The sequence below is a fragment of the Salvelinus namaycush genome, chromosome 13 (genome assembly GCF_016432855.1).
Source record: "Salvelinus namaycush isolate Seneca chromosome 13, SaNama_1.0, whole genome shotgun sequence".
Classification (NCBI taxonomy): domain Eukaryota; kingdom Metazoa; phylum Chordata; class Actinopteri; order Salmoniformes; family Salmonidae; genus Salvelinus; species Salvelinus namaycush.
Genome location: NC_052319.1, coordinates 34,997,325 through 35,015,381, shown reverse-complemented (window position 1 = coordinate 35,015,381; position 18,057 = coordinate 34,997,325). Strand labels below are relative to the sequence as shown.

At 42.7% G+C, this 18,057-nt stretch overlaps 1 protein-coding gene across 1 annotated transcript in view; it reads right to left on the bottom strand.

The window, feature by feature from the left end:
• The window catches only part of LOC120058109 (BCL-6 corepressor-like), a 74,874-nt gene extending 58,530 nt beyond the window's left edge, over nucleotides 1-16,344 (bottom strand). The window contains exons 1-2 of the mRNA XM_039006585.1: nucleotides 16,034-16,344; nucleotides 15,665-15,747 (exon numbers count right to left, since the gene is read on the bottom strand). The gene's annotated coding sequence lies outside the window, so the exon portion shown is untranslated. The remainder of the gene's footprint in view (nucleotides 1-15,664; nucleotides 15,748-16,033) is intronic.
• Between the last annotated feature and the right edge of the window lie 1,713 nt (nucleotides 16,345-18,057).

Genomic DNA, 18,057 nt, shown 5'->3' with positions numbered 1-18,057 from the left:
TGAGATAAGACCTAAATGTAACGGACAACCCTTCACTCCTCATCATGCGTAACAGCACACACGCAGCTGCCGAAAGATAGTGTGTGCGTGTCTGAGTGTGTTTGCCTTGCAGCGTGTGTGTGTGTGTCAGAGAGACGGGGGCAGGGAAACTCCGAGACAGCTCCTCATACACACAGAGAGAGAGACGCGGGCAGGCCTCCAACACTTCTCCGCACGGAATACCAGCGCGGCACGACAGACAGGCGGCAGAGCCCACAGGGGCGGCTAGGGGGGCTAAATAACCACGCAGAGGGCTTTCGCTTCCCACCCCACACGATTTCAACGACTCCGTAGTCGATACACAGCATCTTATTCCGTAACACACAATGTGACCATGGAAAGTCAAACTCATCGGAGAAAATTCCACCACCAAGTCCCAATTGATTAACTGGCTAATCTCAACATCCCAACAATTTAGCACAATATATCAGTTGTCAACAAATTATCAGCAGTGGTCCGCTACATATCAATCTATTATTTCCAAATAGCGAACGCACGCTATGACCAATTAAATACATAACCTTACAATTGGAATATTGTGTCCACAAGGTCCCGTGGCAGAGGGAGTGCGAAAGCTGAGGAGGGAACGGACGAGAGAGAGAGAGCTCGGCAATAGTGCACACATACACACACTAAGGCAGGTGCACATATCTGAGTGTACCTGTGCCCGAGCACCTGCCCCTTTACCCTCCCAGTCGCCAAGTTACCTTTCGGGTGGTGGTATAATTACAGTGCCTTCAGTAAGTATTCACACCCCTTGATTTAGTCCATATTGTGTTATGTTACCGCCTGAATTCAAAATATCAACCATCTACACAAAATACTCTGTAATGTCAGTGGAATTAGTGAATTTAAAAAATATATAAAAAATACTAATATATCTTGTTTAGATAATTATTCAACCCCGAGTCAAAACATGTCATCACATTTGGCAGTGATTACGGCTGTGAGTATTTCTGGGTAAGTCTAAGAGCTTTGCACACCCGGGGCCTCATTTAAATCATGCGTGGGGTCATTTCCACGCAAAGTGTGAGATTTAACCATATGAATATTTGCATGAGAGTGTGCGTAAATTTAAGCACAACGACCAAGCGTACACACAGTGCCAAAGTGGTGGAATAAGGGAACTGCTTTCAAGCATAAAATGCGGAAATATGTTAAAAATGTGTTAAATTGTTAAGAGTAGCCTAATAATAAAATATTTTTTCTATTTCATTGTAAATTCATGAAACTTATCTTGACGGTAGATCATAAGTGTGAAAGTGAAGCCATTGTTAAAATACTAAAATAATGGTAAATATTGCTGACTTTCTTTTACAGAAAGTACAGATTTGCTCATCAGATATCGTTTACCAAAACCAATCTTATAGGATCTTTGCAATGATTTAAGACCTACTTTAAAAAGGCAAACATGCCATTCCGGTTCACATCTAAGTGCTTTCCACCCTAGAGTTTTTGTCAACGGGCACTTTTCACCGGGAGTTTGCCGATTCGCGTCTCACAACCCTCAATTAGCCAATGTTTTGGGTGCAATGGTCGGCAAAACGAACAGTAACACATGCAATTTCAGCCCAGCCTCACATTCAATTCGCGCATATATGTACAAAATTTATTTCAGCAGATTTCGTGCGTTTTTGTGCATTTTTGGGGTGGTTCAATTCGTTTGAAAATACACGAATTTCTGTGCTTAATTCGTGCGAAAATACACGAATTTCTGTGCTACTTAATTCGTGCGAAAAGACACGAATTTAACCAGTAGGCGACACTCAAGCCGTTGCAACAACCATAGACGCGATCGCCTGTATTTACGTTATGAATATATAGATATTTTGTCTTTTTTTAACCATTTAACCATAAGAGGTTATATATATATTGTCTTTATTTAATCCCTATTAAAACATTGTGGTTTTATGCCTATATGTACTGTTTTCGATTTTACTGAACAGACTTTTCAGGATAGAATGAATGTAAGCAATGCATGATGGTTAATGGTGTTTTATTCGGTTGTAGTTCCATGTATTTCTTAAAAAATAAACGTGTAAACCATTTTTATTGAACAGAATGTAACTGAAAATACAATGGCAGCCTTGCCATTGTCCATCAATAACAAAACATTTTTTTTTCATATAACATTTGGGGAAACGTATGCAGTCATTGTAGTCTTACATTTTGTTGGCCAACCAAAATTACCAAAACGTTAACCCGTAATAAGGCTAGGGTGGCTGAGTGTAAATACATGGCTCTGAGTGTAAGCACCTTTTCACTAGAAACGTTCTTGTGTTAAAATTACCGTCAGTGCGAAATAGCTAGAAAGCTTTCGTATTTCCACTTGGCTGCACCTACGGTTACGATAACGATAAATCAAGTGCAATACCTGCGTCGACCTGTGTCGAGCAGCTAAACACCGGAAAGCTTCTAGCCTACCGGAAAGTTACAAGAAGAACAAGAATAGTTAACTCATCCGGTCATGTGACACTCTGGATGCCCCCTAAAAGCAATTTCAACCGTTTTGAAAAATGACGCCTGGTAACCCCAAAAAAATACCAGGTGCATGAAAAGTTTGGACTTAGAATATTTTTTGAAAACCTCCATAAATCACTCAGGCCAGCACCCATTGATTTGGGGCGGTAGTATAGCGCTCCCAGAGCGGGTATGGAAGTCTGGATCCCCCCTAAAAGCATTTAAGGCTCTGTGTGTCTTTAAGCACCATACTTTTTCACTCCATCCTTGCTGTGTGTGTGTATGTGTGTGTGTGTGTGTGTGTGTGTGTGTGTGTGAGAGAGCTTTTCTTTGACATCTGTTTAGCGAAATTACTGATTTACAGTTCATGAGGGTTGACCGATTCACACATTTAAAGTTTTGGAAAGATCTGACTTTTTTAAACCTTCGAAACAGCACCTATGACCCCATTTTAAGGCACTTCTGGTTGGCACAGGAAGCTATAAGTAAACACCTATCCTGATCGGGGTATGCTTTTAGAGAATCCTGAGTTTTAAGTCTATACGTTAAGAACTGACTGATTTACACAGGGTTGAATGCACTATATATCACAAACTGCTGGTTGGGTATGGCAAAACACTTTTAGGGTGATTTTATCACTTCCGGTTGCTCCAGGAAGCTTAGAATCAACACAGGTAGACCTCATAGTGGCTTGATGGATTGTCATTGAAGACAGGTTCATAAGGCATTATTAACCCACATAGGCTTCAGGTTGAATTTAGGGGTGCAGGCAATGTGTTCCAATGGGGTGAGATGTCATTGTAAACTGTTTGATGTAAACACCTTCTTTTAACTGTTAAGGGTTAATGCCACACGGTCAATGTTAGGCTTGCACAGAGACCTTAGGAACGTTCCTGAGGTCAAATTGTGCTTCTAAACCTTAACAGTTCTCTCTCTGTCTCCCAAAAGCAAAAGACTTGAAATGTAGGTCAAGGGTCATCTTCATTTCACTGTCGCTGCGCTCAGACCGAGCAAGCTACGGTCAAGCGGGGCATCTCGTTGATCTCGGCACGGCTATGGTGATGTCATTTTTAGTGGTGATTTCAGAATGCTATTTTGGTGTTTTTTCACTGTTGAAACATATTGCAAATGCACAAAAGTCAACTAGCAAGTCAGTGTCCATCAGCCAATTAGATATTTTCAGACACCAAACTGATACCATCTGACTCCAAACTCACTTTTTCCAACTCGTTTAGAAGCCAACTATCACATATTTCAGAGCAGGCCCAAAATTCACAGCGCCTTCCATTTAAACCATAATAAAACAAATAATACGTAGTTATGTTCTAGCTGCGGGTCCAGTTTTCACATTATGTTTAGCCCTATGTGAAGCGACCTCAAATCCCAAGTTTCGGCTCGATAGGTCATTCGGTGCCCGAGCAAAACCTTAATTGGTGCTGAAATTCCACTTTTTTCCATGCCTTGCTACGGGGTCCTTGAATGAGCTATCGGACAGAAATGTCGGGGTCCGTCTCTATGGGCCGAGCCGGTTTCAATGCACCTAGTCTTGCAACTCTGGGACTTTTCTAAATGTCACAATTTTGTAATGCTCAAAACGAATTGAAGTCAATGCAAATGCACCGAGGCTTTTTATCGGTCCGAGAACCTTCTAGAGCCACATAACTCACGGTGCTTAATCGACCTGAGCTCTAGAACAGGTTTGTAAAGTTTCAGAACTCTAGGTCTGACGGTTCTTTAAAAGTTCAAACAAAAGTAACTATTGCAGGCACTGTCTGCCTCTAAGCCCCTCAGTGTGTCACTCCATCCTTTCTGTGTGGGTGTGTACATTTTTCCTTGAAATCTGATGGGATGAATGACTGATTTACAGTTCATGAGGGTTGCCTATTCACATATATTAAGTTTTGGAAAGATTTGACTTTTTTAACCCTTCGAAACAGCCCTTTTGACACCAATTATGGCACTTCCGGTTGGCACAGGAAGCTGAAAGTAAACACATATCCTCATTGGAGTGGGCTTTTACAGAATCCTGAGTTTTAAGTCTATACGTTAAGAACTCACTGATTTACATAGGGTTGAATGCACTATTTCTCTCAAACTGCAGGTTGGGTATGGCAAACACTTTTAGGGTGATTTAACCACTTCCGGTTGCTCCAGGAAGCTTAGAATCGACACAGGTAGACCTCCTAGTGGCCTGATGGATTGTCATCGAAGACAGGTTCATAAGGCATTATTAACCCACATAGGCTTCAGGTTGAATTTAGGGGAGCAGGCAATGTATTCCTATGGGGTGAGATGTCATTGTAAACTGTTTGATGTAAACACCTTTTTTTAACTATTAAGGGTTAATGCCACACGGTCAATGTTAGGCTTGCACAGATCGGGAGGACCTTAGGAACGTTCCTGAGGTCAAATTGTGCTTCTAACCTTAACGGTTCTCTCTCTGTCTCCCAAAAGCAAAAAAATATGAAATTGAGGTTAAAGGGTCATTTGGGTCCTTCTTCTTGTCCCTGTCGCTGCACTCAGACCGAGCTAGCTACGGTCAAGCGGGGCATCTCGTTGAACTCGGCACGGCCTGGAGATAATGGCAATGCCATTGCAGGCTTTGTGTGTCTTTAAGCACCGTACTTTTTCACTCCATCCTTTTATCCCCTTTTCTTCGTGGTATCCAATCGCTAGTAATTACTATCTTGTCTCATCGCTACAACTCCCGTATGGGCTCAGGAGAGACGAAGGTCGAAAGCCACGCGTCCTCCGAAGCACAACCCAACCAAGCCGCACTGCTTCTTAACACAGCGCGCCTCCAACCCGGAAGCCAGCCGCACCAATGTGTCGGAGGAAACACCGTGCACATGGCCCACTTGGCTAGCGCGCACTGCCCCGGCCCGCCACAGGAGTCGCTGGAGCGCGATGAGACAAGGATATCCCTACCGGCCAAACCCTCCCTAACCCGGACGACGCTAGGCCAACGGACCTCCCGGTCGCGGCCGGCTGCGGCAGAACCTGGGCGCGAACCCAGAGACTCTGGTGGCGCAGCTAGCACTGCGATGCAGTGGCAGAGCTTCGAGACCCACTTAAAAAATGTTCGTCTGAACACACTGCAACTGGATCTGTAACTTTTTTTTTTTTAACTCCTTTTTGTGAACATGACCAATTTGTCAATGTACGATTTCTCTTAAATTACGATAGATAAATGGCTGGTTCTTTTTTTCCTGACACCGTATGCTTATGTACTTTGACGTGAAGCGGTCAAATTAGAACCCTACTTTACGTTTTTGACCTTTAATCCCAGAAAAATGGCCATAACTCAAAAAGCGTTGAGGCCTCGACGCCATCTTGTTCGGGGCCAACTGTCCATTACGTCTTCGAAATATTTTCCGTTTAGGAGAAAAGGCCACATGCATTTGCAATGTGCTTGTGCATTTGCAATATTATTTATTTTCCCTCTGGTGGGAATTTCCTAGACTGCGTAAAAATGACCAAAATGTGTTATTTTTATAAAACGGAAACCGAACGTCCGAGAGATTTAGTTTGATGACTTCCTGAAAGATCTCTCCCCCGCTCACGGCCCGACGCCGTCCGCGAATTTTAGAAACGTTGCAGGACGTCTAGTAAGGGACCTTACATTTGCAATGTGGCGTTTCTCACTAACCATATGGCGAGTGCTAAAATGTTCCCTTAAGGTATGGAAAGGCCTTGGAAAGGCCATAAGTGTAAGCCAACATAATTCATTATTTTACATTAACATGTAATACATGCATTATGAAGAAAATGGTGTAATTTAGGCTCCACAAAATATGAAATGGGTTATGAAGAAAATCGTGTATGGTTGCCTACATGACAAAAAGGCGTTCTGATTACAAGTGCACCAGTATCCAAATTATTAAGCGAAATCAAGCACAGAAAACAGCATTGGCATTAATAAAACAATATTTCCCACGAATTAAGTCGCAGGTAAATGTGCGTCTTTTCTCAAAAATTCTGTTCAGCAAGTCTAAAGCAGTACATATAGGCATACAACGACACATTTTAAAACATGGTTAAACAAAGACAACATTTCTGTATATTCATGACGTTGAATTAGCCATTAAGAAGAACAAAAATGAAATATAAATTATCGCGTCTATATGGTTGTTGCAAAGGCTTGTGTCGCCTACTGGTTAAATTCGTGTCTTTTCGCACGAATTAAGTAGCACAGAAATTCGTGTATTTTCGCACGAATTAAGCACAGAAATTCGTGTATTTTCAAACGAATTGAACCACCCCAAAAATGCACAAAAACGCACGAAATCTGCTGAAATAAATTTTGTACATATATGCGCGAATTGAATGTGAGACTGTGTTGGCAATTTCCATACACCATCGCACAAAGTTTTTTTTATTAAAGAGGGGTTTCTTTGCCATGATGCCATCCACGGGTTCCCAAATATGAACAGAATAGATGGCACCCACATAGCCATAAAAGCACCATACCAAAACGAGTTAAACGATGTGAACAGAATAGGCTTTAACACTTAATAATGTGCAGGTTATGTGATGCGCAAAAGACGCTGCTGAATGTGGTGGCAAGGTGGAACGCACTACTGGTTCATTCTACATAACATCAATGTTTAGCAAGGTCACCCGTGACACAAGTCAGTATTCGACTTCTGAGGACGTGGGGAGATGAGGTGGAAACCGGCATCTGCCTCTCGTTCAAAAGGTTGCAAGTTCGAATCTAGCGATAGAAAGTAGTTAATAAAAAATTAAGCCTATCTTAACCATTCAGAGTTAATGCCTAAACTTAACCTTATACACTGAACAAAAAATGTGACATTATATATTATATTCTTAATTACAATAAAAGTGACAAAACATTATTTATCATTAATTTCTATTGGGCACAAAAATATCTCAAACACAACCGATGACAAGCCTACCCATAACATGATGCAGCCACCACCATGCTTGAAAATATGAAGTGGGACTCAATGATGTGTTGTGTTTGATTTGTCTCATACATAACGCTTTGTATTCAGGACCTTAAGTTAATTTCTTTACTCTGTACAGGTTTCCTTTTCACTCTGTCAATTAGGCTATTATTGTAGAGTAACTTGTTGATCCATCTTCAGTTCTCCCCCATCACAGTCATTAATAAAGTCAACTTTGGCCTCATGGTGAAATCCCTTAGCGGTTTCCTTCCTCTCCGGCAACTGAGTTAGGAAGGACGCCAGTATATTTTTAGTGAGGGTGTATTGATAAACCATCCAAAGTGTAAAGCATAAAATCACCTGGGAGTGTGAGCAGCAGTGTGCAGAGTTTTCCTTTTTAATTAATAACTTCACCATGCTCAAAGTGATATTCAATGCCAGATCTATATATTTTTTACCCATCTACCAATAGGTTCCCTTTGTGAGGCATTGGGAAAACTCCCTGGTCATTGTGGTCAAATCGGTGTGTGAAATTCACTGCTCGACTGAGGGACCTTATAGATAATTGTATGTGTGAGGTACAGAGATGAGGTTGTCATTCAAAAATCATGTTAAACACTATTACTGCACACAGAGTGAGACCATGCAACTTATTATGTGACTTGTTAAACATGTGTTTTACTCCTGAATGTATTTAGGCTCACCATAACAAAGTTAATTAGGGTTGAAGACTTATTGACTCAAGACTTTTCAGCTTTCCATTTTAATTTTTTGTTTAAAAAAATTGAAAAACATATTCCCAGTTTTACATTATGGGGTGTTGTATGTAGGCCAGTGACAACGAATATTAATTTCAATCAATTTTAAAGTCAGGCTGTAACAACAAAATGTGGAAAAGTCAAAGGATGCAAATAGTTTCTGAAGCACTACATTTGTTTCTGTATAGAGTTTTTTTCTTTGGTTTGAACACCCCTTAAATCATTTCTACGTCATCAAGTTCGTCACCCCCCATCGCGTCCTTTGGTCTGCCCGGTAAGGAGATCACGTGAGCCAGGTTGTGCTTTTTACCCAGTCTGCCCTGTACAGAGAACGTGCAGCAAGCTACCTAGTTTAAATATCAACAGTACTGCCACAGCAGCATAACATTTGCTTAACACTTGATATACATCATCATCATTAGAGTTGGACAAAAGTCCATATTGTGATAAATAGCCTGAATTGATGCAATAACGATAAATAGAACAATACATTTGCAACATTAATGTGCACCAAAGTGTATTTATTTATTATCCTTTAAGCTACTAATACTAGTTTGATGGTTTGAGCCATCAAGTGTCCCATTTATTAATAATCACCAATATTAGCAAACCTATTTCATTTCAAACTCCAGATGTCTCTAGTAGTATTACTTATCTTAATGAATAATATCAGCAAAATGCCTGCTATAAGTGATGGTATGGTCGGTGTGATTGTGTATGTTCGAGCTGGGACAATAAACTAAGTACAGAGAGAGAGAGACAGAGCGAGAGACGATTGCGGTTCCAAACAGCTGTTGCATTATTTGCAGGCGGGCTGTAAACAGGGCCTCGCGCCCTCCCTCCACACAGGCGCATGCAAGTCGGTGCGGGACAATCCTCCCGTCAGCATGACCTCCAACAACCGCGACATTGTGTGGCCCGTGCTGTCACTGGAGAACAGGGGACGGCCGCTGAACCAGACCATTCATCCCTGTCCAAATTAGGACTAAATAGGCCTTATGTCCCCAGAGAGGCAGGATTGTAGTAACAAGGATGAGCATATTTGTCACCTCCCACCTTATCCCAACTCCTTTCTTTGAATCAAATCAAAATATAAATTGTATTCGTCACATGCTTCGTTAAGAACAAGTGTAGACCAACAGTGAAATGCTTACTTACATCCTATTATACATTTGAGGTTTGAGAAAGCCATGCCTCGATCTTTATATAGATTTTATTTGGGAATATAATATCTGAATCGAATTTCTTCTTTGGCTATAAATTCTGGGCTGCAAATATGGTGGAACTGCCTAGCATCAAAACGGGCCTGCTGAGGTGAGATGAAGTGCGAAGTGGTGGCAAGGTGTCATAATCAACATCCTCTCCCAATATTCTAAGTCGGCGAGATCATGAAAAAAAGCAACATTAGAACGAAAATATAAAAACACTCAATAACTGACCAAGGACAGACCGGGGATGGTTGATACACTTAATTCTGACCTGTATTCCCCATTAATTGAAATAAGAACAAATTAAATAACATAAAATTAGGCTATTTATCGTCACACTTAAAAATGTAGGCCTGTGCCAAACATTCGGTCTCTCATTCCAGTATGAGTTTTTCCAAGTCTCTCTCCCCGGCGCTGTGGGTGCCATACAGTGGCATGTCTCTCTGTGGGGAAGTGATCCGTGCACTTGGGGCCTTCGCGGAACTAAAATCTCTGTGAATCAGAGAGGAAAAAAGGTCTCTCCCGTTTCAGAGCAAGGTCCCGGGAGGCGTATGCGGAGGCACAGCTTCAATCAAACCATGACGTCTCCTCCGGGAGCCGTGCAGCGCGCAGAAACACGATCACCCCCGCCTCTCCGCTGTGCGTTCACTTTTGTTCTCACACATCGTATGAACAGCCAAGAGCGCAGCGGTGGCTTTGGGATTGTTGTTTTATTCAGTAAATCGACACCACAAACAACAAGTGTGACAGCCTAAAACGGGCGGCCTGAAGATTAGTCTCAGCAACCAGAAGGCATTGCCTAATATACTCTGGGCTACAATCAACCGCAGGACAACATGACAGTGGATGTACCAACACAAGCTCAAAATAAAACGTCACACTTCGCCATAACTGCAGCATGTTAATATATATCTATATATTTTTTTATATCTGCAGCACGATATACCATGAAATAATAAAAAAACATGACGGTTATTTTTAATACCTAGGTCATAGGCCTACAGACATGATTTCTCACTCCCCCATTTAAAATACACAAGGTTGACTGTCCATTTCATCAAAGTACCATATCAAACCAAAGTCAGGTGACACAGACGTGGTTAACTGCATGGTCATATAGGATTATATTGACATATCAATATACCAGGCTATGAGGGGTGGCCGGGTGGAGATTATAACAGAACATGGCCAAGATGTTCAAATGTTCATAAATGACCAGCACGGTCAAATAATAAAAACACAGTCGTTTTTGAGGGTGCAACAAGTCAGCACCTCAGGAGTAAATGTCAGTTGGCTTTTCATAGCCGATCATTGAGAGTATCTCTACCGCTCCTGCTGTCTCTAGAGAGTTGAAAACAGCAGGTCTGGGACAGATAGCACGGTTATCATCTCCACGCCTCCCTGCGCGGAGCCTTTGAGACACCGTCACAAATATGAGATCCATCAAACGGCTGGACAGTAGCCTACCAGCTCCGAGTATAGAAGGTGCCCTCATGTACTTTATTTTGATTTATTTCAGCTTTGTTTAACTAGGCAAGTCAGTTAAGAACAAACACTTATTTACAATGACGGCCTACCAAAAGGCAAAAGGCCTCCTGCGGGGACAACACACACATCACGACAAGAGAGACAACACTACATAAAGAGTGACCTAAAACAGCATAGCATGTCAGCAACAGGTACAGATCGAGGTAGTAGGCTATACCCTCCCAGATCCAATCATTTAACCTGTTTGGGCGGCAGCCCGACACCGGTACACTTATGACAACATCCAGCTCAAGTGCAGGGCGCGAAATTCAAAAGATATTTTTTTTAAATATTTAACTTTCACACATTAACAAGTCCAATACAGCATATGAAAGGTACACATCTTGTGAATCAAGCCAACATGTCCGATTTTTAAAATGTTTTACAGGGAAGACAAAATATGTAAATCTATTAGCTAACCACGTTAGCAAAAGACACCACTTTTCTAACTCCATCAGTTTCTTACTCCATCACTAGCTATCACAAATTCGACCAAATAAAGAAATAAATAGCCACTAACCAAGAAAAAACTTAATCAGATGACAGTCTGATAACATATTTATGTATAGCATATGTTTTGTTCGAAAAATTTGCATATTTCAGGTATAAATCATAGTTCACATTTCAGCTACAATCAGAAATTGCACCGAAAGCAGCCATAATATTTACAGACACCAACGTCAAATACCTAATTACTCATCATAAAACATTTCAGAAAAATACATAGTGTGCAGCAATTGAAAGACAGGCATCTTGTGATTCCAGACAATATTTCCGATTTATTAAATGTTTTACAGCGAAAACAAAATGTAGCGCTATATTAGCGTAGCCACAATAGCCAGAAACACTTGGGCGCCGACGGCCAGTTCACATGCACGACAGATATTAGAAATAGCATTATAAAATGTTTCTTACTTTTGGTGATCTTTCGTCAGAATGTTGGACAAGGTGTTCTTTGTCCAGAAAAGTCGTTGTTTTGAACTGGAACGGCAAATTCCCCTCTTCATTTAGCATGGGCACTTGCCAAGTGCTACATATATCTCCAACGTAATCAAAGTCAGAGAACGGATCACGGCAAAACTCCCGAAAAAATTTCAATAATCTGATTAAACTATATTGAAAAAACATACTTTACGATGATATGGACACATGTATCAAAAACAATCTAAGACGGAGAAGTTATTCGTTCATAACAACAGCTAAAAAGAAGCCAAATCCATGTCCCCTTTGCGCGCTCCAGAAACCGGAAGTGGACGGTCACGTCAAAGAAAGAGCTTTTATTCCACCTTAGACCAAGATAAACACACATTTTTTTCTCTCACCACCTCTTGACCAACCAGGGGAAGGTGTATGAAATGTACGTAGGCTCTTACGTCTTATGCCCATGTATAGGCAAGAAGTTGAACAGAGCATCGATTTCTGACATTTCACTTCCTGGTCAGGAAAAGTGCTGCAGAAGGAGTTCTGTTTCACTCAGAGAAATAATTCCAACGGTTTTAGAAACTAGAGAGTGTTTTCTATCCAATAATAATAATAATATGCATATTGTACGAGCAAGAATTGAGTACGAGGCCGTTTGAAATGGGCACGATTTAACTGGCTACTCAATACTTTCCCTTGCAGCCATAAATTAAGGGAGAAACGCAAAACTGGCATAAGATCAATGTCTAGGCAAACTTCATTCTAGTACATAGGGTTATGAAGTCCCTCTGACAACCTGCCCATATGGACATGATGGTAATTGTATAGTGCAGGGTTTAACTCGGTCCCCCACCTCACTCAAATATCATCATCAAGCTTTGAGTAATTGAAATCAGCTGTGTAGTGCTAGGGCAAAAACCAAATGGTGTACCAAGGGGGGGCCCAGGACCGAGTTTGGGAATCCCTGGTATAGTGTATGGAGCGGAGAGATCAGCCCTTCTAGCATGACGACCCTTTGTTACGCGTGACCGCGAGCTATTCAACCAGGCTCGCAACCCGTGATGTTTAAAAGGTTTGCCAAGAATGCAAGCTCTATAAACCTTGGCGATTCTCCCATGTCTGTTGAAGTTATTCATAAACTTGTGGCGGCTACAAAATAGCATTCACACGAAATAACTTCAAATGCTCCACTAAACAGACAGTCTCTCTCTCTCTGCGCGCGAACGGCTACATGGGGAATGGCTCAGCACGGGTGATCTCTTCACCCGAGCACAGTGGAAAATGATGCACAAAACAGTCCAATGGGATGCTCTAAAAAATGACCTGCAGCCAGTTCAAAATGTAAAGCAGCGGTTTTAGGCTTCATGAAGTTTAGTAGCCTCAGACCTACGGACCTGGGGTGGAATCAACGTTTAAATCAGCAGCAGACCTACGGACCTGGGGTGGAATCAACTCAGTCATCGAAAGGAACCGTAGGTCTGCTGCTGATTAAACGACAACGCTATTCACTAACGCAGCTTGGTGAAGAACGGGTCGTTTTCTATGGGTCATCCAGAGACTCTTATCCAGACTGTCTTTCAATAATCCCACAAAGGAGGATACAACAACCACTTAATGTGCACATATTTTGTAAATAAAACACGTTTTCAAAATAAGGGTCACTCACAAGCAATCACAATAGTTATAAAGATGCTAAGTGCGCCTCATTACGCAAAGAAGAGAGTCCCATACGGTGGCATTATCCAACAAATCGATAAGATTTGGCTAAATAGAAAACCTCCCCCACATGCTGTGTGTGTGCGCTCTGTGCTGTGAGCAAGGCCACTCAAGGTTTGGAGGAAGGCAAACACACTGCTTGTCACTCGCGATTTAAGAAACATCCCGTGGTAAGGCTTTTGGAATTTAATACCTGGTTCATAAAATGTATCTTGTAGAGGTACAACAACCCTCTTAATGCTTCTTTCCCAGTACTGTACGATATTCAGCACTAACAGGGGAGTCTCAAACGTCAACTAACATGGAAACCAAACTACTGTTTTCACTCTTCAAGACACACAAGACTTTCCATTTCTTTAACTGTCTCAAATGTAACGTTCCCACTTGCTTCTACTATGATTCAGTTCGCACAGACCAAAGCCTTCTCTGTCCAAAACCAGCTCTTAATTTCCCCCCTTCAGGGTAGGCCTACTTATGATCATTGCCGAGTCATGTCATGGGCCAATAGCAATGCAAGCTCTCACTGACGTTGGCCCACTGCCTATTGGTCTATATGAAGTGATCACTTATCTGCCACAGCGAAGGGGAAACACTATGTCAGATATCTCAGTTTCCTTACCCAGCTCAAGGTAGTTGGGGAAAGAGTAGGCCATGGGGAGAATCTCAATTGCACACTCCTTGCGTCATCTCTCCTCCTTCTCAAAACCGATTTTAGAGAAAGCCAGAGGTCCCTCCCCTCTGACCTTCTCCTCCAATGGGTTTTGTGAAGTAAGTGAGAGGGCGCCAGGAGTATGCAATTGAGATTCTCCCCATGGCCCGTTCCTCCTTGCATAGTAGCTATAGGCCTAGGGCCCTAGGCTATATGCTCAGGCAAGCGAGGTATAGCCTACTTAGGAAGTATATGCTAAACAGGATGTGGGTGTTGGTGTACTATACTGGTGTATTTTTTTGTATTACCAGAGAGGATTTGGTCAACTCTTAACATTCTAGATCCGTAACTAACCTCGCCAATGTGCTGGAAACATCGATCGCGTGAGCGATCCCCAATTAGTGTACTATCACTGGCCAGAAGAGACACACTGCATGCGCTGAGAAAACCTGGCACGGGGCTTTGGCTGCGTGCGCAGTAAGGACATGGACAACAGGAGTAACAATAGCCAATACAAATATCTACCAAAAAGTAGGTTAAAGGAATTAGCTGGTGCAAGGTGGTGATTTAGGCCCTAAACGGCCAGGGAGGCAAAAAGCCCTACAGTCTGTTTCCCAGATCAGGTTCACACTCTGGAGGACTGAAGTGTTTTCGGTGCGTTTCTCCGCTGACAGATCCCGTGTGTGGTAGGTAGGTTTCTATCTGCTCCGCACATCTCGCACTCTACCCCTCCGGGTCAACTAGCTCTCCTCTGTACCTCACACTACACGCACTCATAAACACACACGCAGTGTTGAACCGTATGTAAACGGAACAATCCGCTCCTCAGTCAGGGCGAGGCTGTATTCCGTAACCTTGTTTAGCACGCGCGCACACACACAGATTAAGAACACTCGTTTCAAAACACTCGATACACGCTTCGATCTTTTGAAGAAAACAAGGTTAATTTAGTAGCCTAGCCTAATTAACAAGGAACAAGTATTATCAGTCAATTTCCATCCAAACATTCTTGGAACCGTTCGCTGACCAGACTGCTGACAGCGAAGCCTCGTCCTGACCTTCCGACTCATCCGACTCTCCTGGTTGACAGGACCCTGTCGCCTAGCCCAGGGCTGAATGACTAAACAACCAATGTTATTTATCAACCACATGCCACTGCCCCGCCGAAACACACAAAGACCACCCTATGCGCTATTCTTAGAAGTTGCCATTCCACTCTCTCCCCCTTCTCCCACACACGGAGATCAAATCACTCCGAACCTGTACAAGAGCTGTAGACAATTGTTCGTATTTTTATGCTTAAACTTCTGAGATTGACAGTCAATTTGGAATAATCCATCTATGTCGCAGTCGTTGTGGTGATAGACTATTCACAATATAGGCTATCCTCTCATAAGCGGGGAGACCATGGTTTACAATTCAACAGTGGCAGACAGAATAAAACACCAAACGTCTTTATTGCCTACAAAATTGTCTTACCTGGCAGTTAGCCGCTAATTCCAATCGTCTGCTGTCAACTTGACGCCTTTTTCCAGTTTTTTCCCCCCAAGTTGTTCACGGCTCTGAGCAAAGATCCGTGCATTCAGGTTAGGATTCCTTTATAAAAGCATAGACATCCATCCCTTCCCGGGCCCGTGAATATTCAAGTCGTTGGATATAAACATTCAGAAGTGTTTCTTACTGTGTATTTCCTTGTCAGTCAATTTTACCAAATGTTACTCGATGTGTTATTTTCTAAATACTTTTTTAAAGAGAGAAAATGTCGGCAAAATTCGACTTCGTGTGACAAATCCCTAGAAAGATTTTCAATCATTCTTTACAGAACGACCCAGAGACGTGGTAACGTACCGTTTAGCAGAGCGCAAGCATACAGGTGGCGAGGTCCGCGGACTCCAGAAATGAATTCAGCTCGGTCGTAGGCAGCGCCATGTTGGGTTCTATTTGAGCACGCCGTTTCAACGCTCTTACTTCCACTCTCGTCATTCCCGATCTATTCCAAAAATACTATTTATATCCAGCGATATTGTGAGAAAGGTCGGAATTGTTTAACTTTCCGTCGTTGTTCATCATAAAGCTCTTGGTAGCTTCGTTTGCGGAGTTGCTGAGGACGCCGAACGGGGTGCGCGGCGCGGAATGAGTGGAGTGTTGTACTGCGAGAAACTCTCCCAATCTCAGACTACCCAGAAGGCCTGTCGGGAGACCGCAATTACCATAAACCTCCAGCGCACACACGCGCGTTGGGGCGGGCGTGTAAAACAAAATATGAGCGAGAGACAAGGGGGAGGGTGACAGAGTACGGTAAAAGAGAAAAATTAAGTGAAAGGTAGAAATTTACTGAGGGATGACAGCATAGCGTAATGGAAGGCTCAGGCAGAGAAAGAGAGTGGGATAAGGAAAGTGAAGAGGTAAAATATAGGATTATGAGTGAGAGCGAGGGAAGTGGAAAAAACGCAAGAAGAGAGAGAACCAGATCGTCCAAGTTCAATGATGAGCTGTCAAATTCTGGCACTTGAAAACTCAGACTGAGTCATTTTTATGTTTACATTTTAGTAATTTGACGCTCTTATCCAGAGCTTCATACAGGAGCAATTAGGGTTAAGTACCTTAGTCAAGGGCACATAGACAGATTTGTAACCAAGTCTGCTCAGAGATTCGAACCGGCAACCTTTTGATTACTGGCTCTCTTAAGCAGGGGTGTGTGTGTGTGTGTGTGTGTGTGTGTGTGTGTGTGTGTGTGTGTGTGTGTGTGTGTGTGTGTGTGTGTGTGTGTGTGTAAAATATCTGAGACCTTGGGTGTGACGACAGTAAAGGCTGTGCTGTCATACACAGTGAACTAGATGGGCAGATGTGTACTTCCTGAGTTCGAGGCCAATGTAAGGAAGATTGGAAGATTGGCCTTTACTACCTACAATATTAAAACATTATCTCACAATTCACCCTCAAATATGCAACCCCACCCAAATATATTGAAAGGGGATGGCCATGGACAATGGACTGTACATGTTTGGGTTCAATTTGCATTTTGCAAAGTCATGCCATGCAGTGAGTTGGAGAAATGTGATGAGGAAGAGAGAGTGACCCAGAAAGAGGAAAAGGAGGAGAGGAAGAGAGAGTGACCCAGAAAGAGGAAGGAAGGGAGGGGGGGAGACATTGTGTTGGTTGAGACTCATCTGTTAGGTCTCAGTGGCAAATATAGGAGAGGAAGCTAGGGATATCCAGCCTAGCCGGAGGTCTGGTGTGGTCTGTGTATGTGTGAGAGAGAGCGAGAGAGGGGTGGGGGGAGAAGGAGGGGAGGAGAGTTGGCAGGGGAAAGTCTGGGTGTATTTTATGCAGCTGTTGAGAGTAGGAGTTGAAAAAGCAGTGCCAGACACACTCTCTCTCTCAAACACACCACCCACACATTGAAAAACCATACAAATTAGTCCTTGAAGGCAAACTGTCAAGTAACTGTCAGGTGAGTCCGTGGATGTTCTTTAAACTAGCTGACTGAAGTCAGAGAGAGAGGCAGAGGCTGGGGCAGGAGAGAAGGAATCAGATAAGACATTGAGAGAAATAGAAAAAGAGAATGAGATGAGAGAGGCTGAGAGTGCTGCATTACTCTGCTCTGTAATCAGAGCCGTCGGCCCAGATTTTTTTTTAGAACACACACAAAGGTAGGCACACACACACACACACACTATTACTAATTACTATGAGAGTGAGTGGGGAATCCTGAACAGGCTGGGCACTGCAGTGGATAGCTGCTGTCTTACAGGCTCCAGGCCAATCCTGCTGTTTAGTGTGTTTTATTATGCTGATCTTATTAACTGTTTTTCAACATAATGTTTCCGCCATCATTTCCTATCACCGAAACAACTTCTGGGCACCAGCTT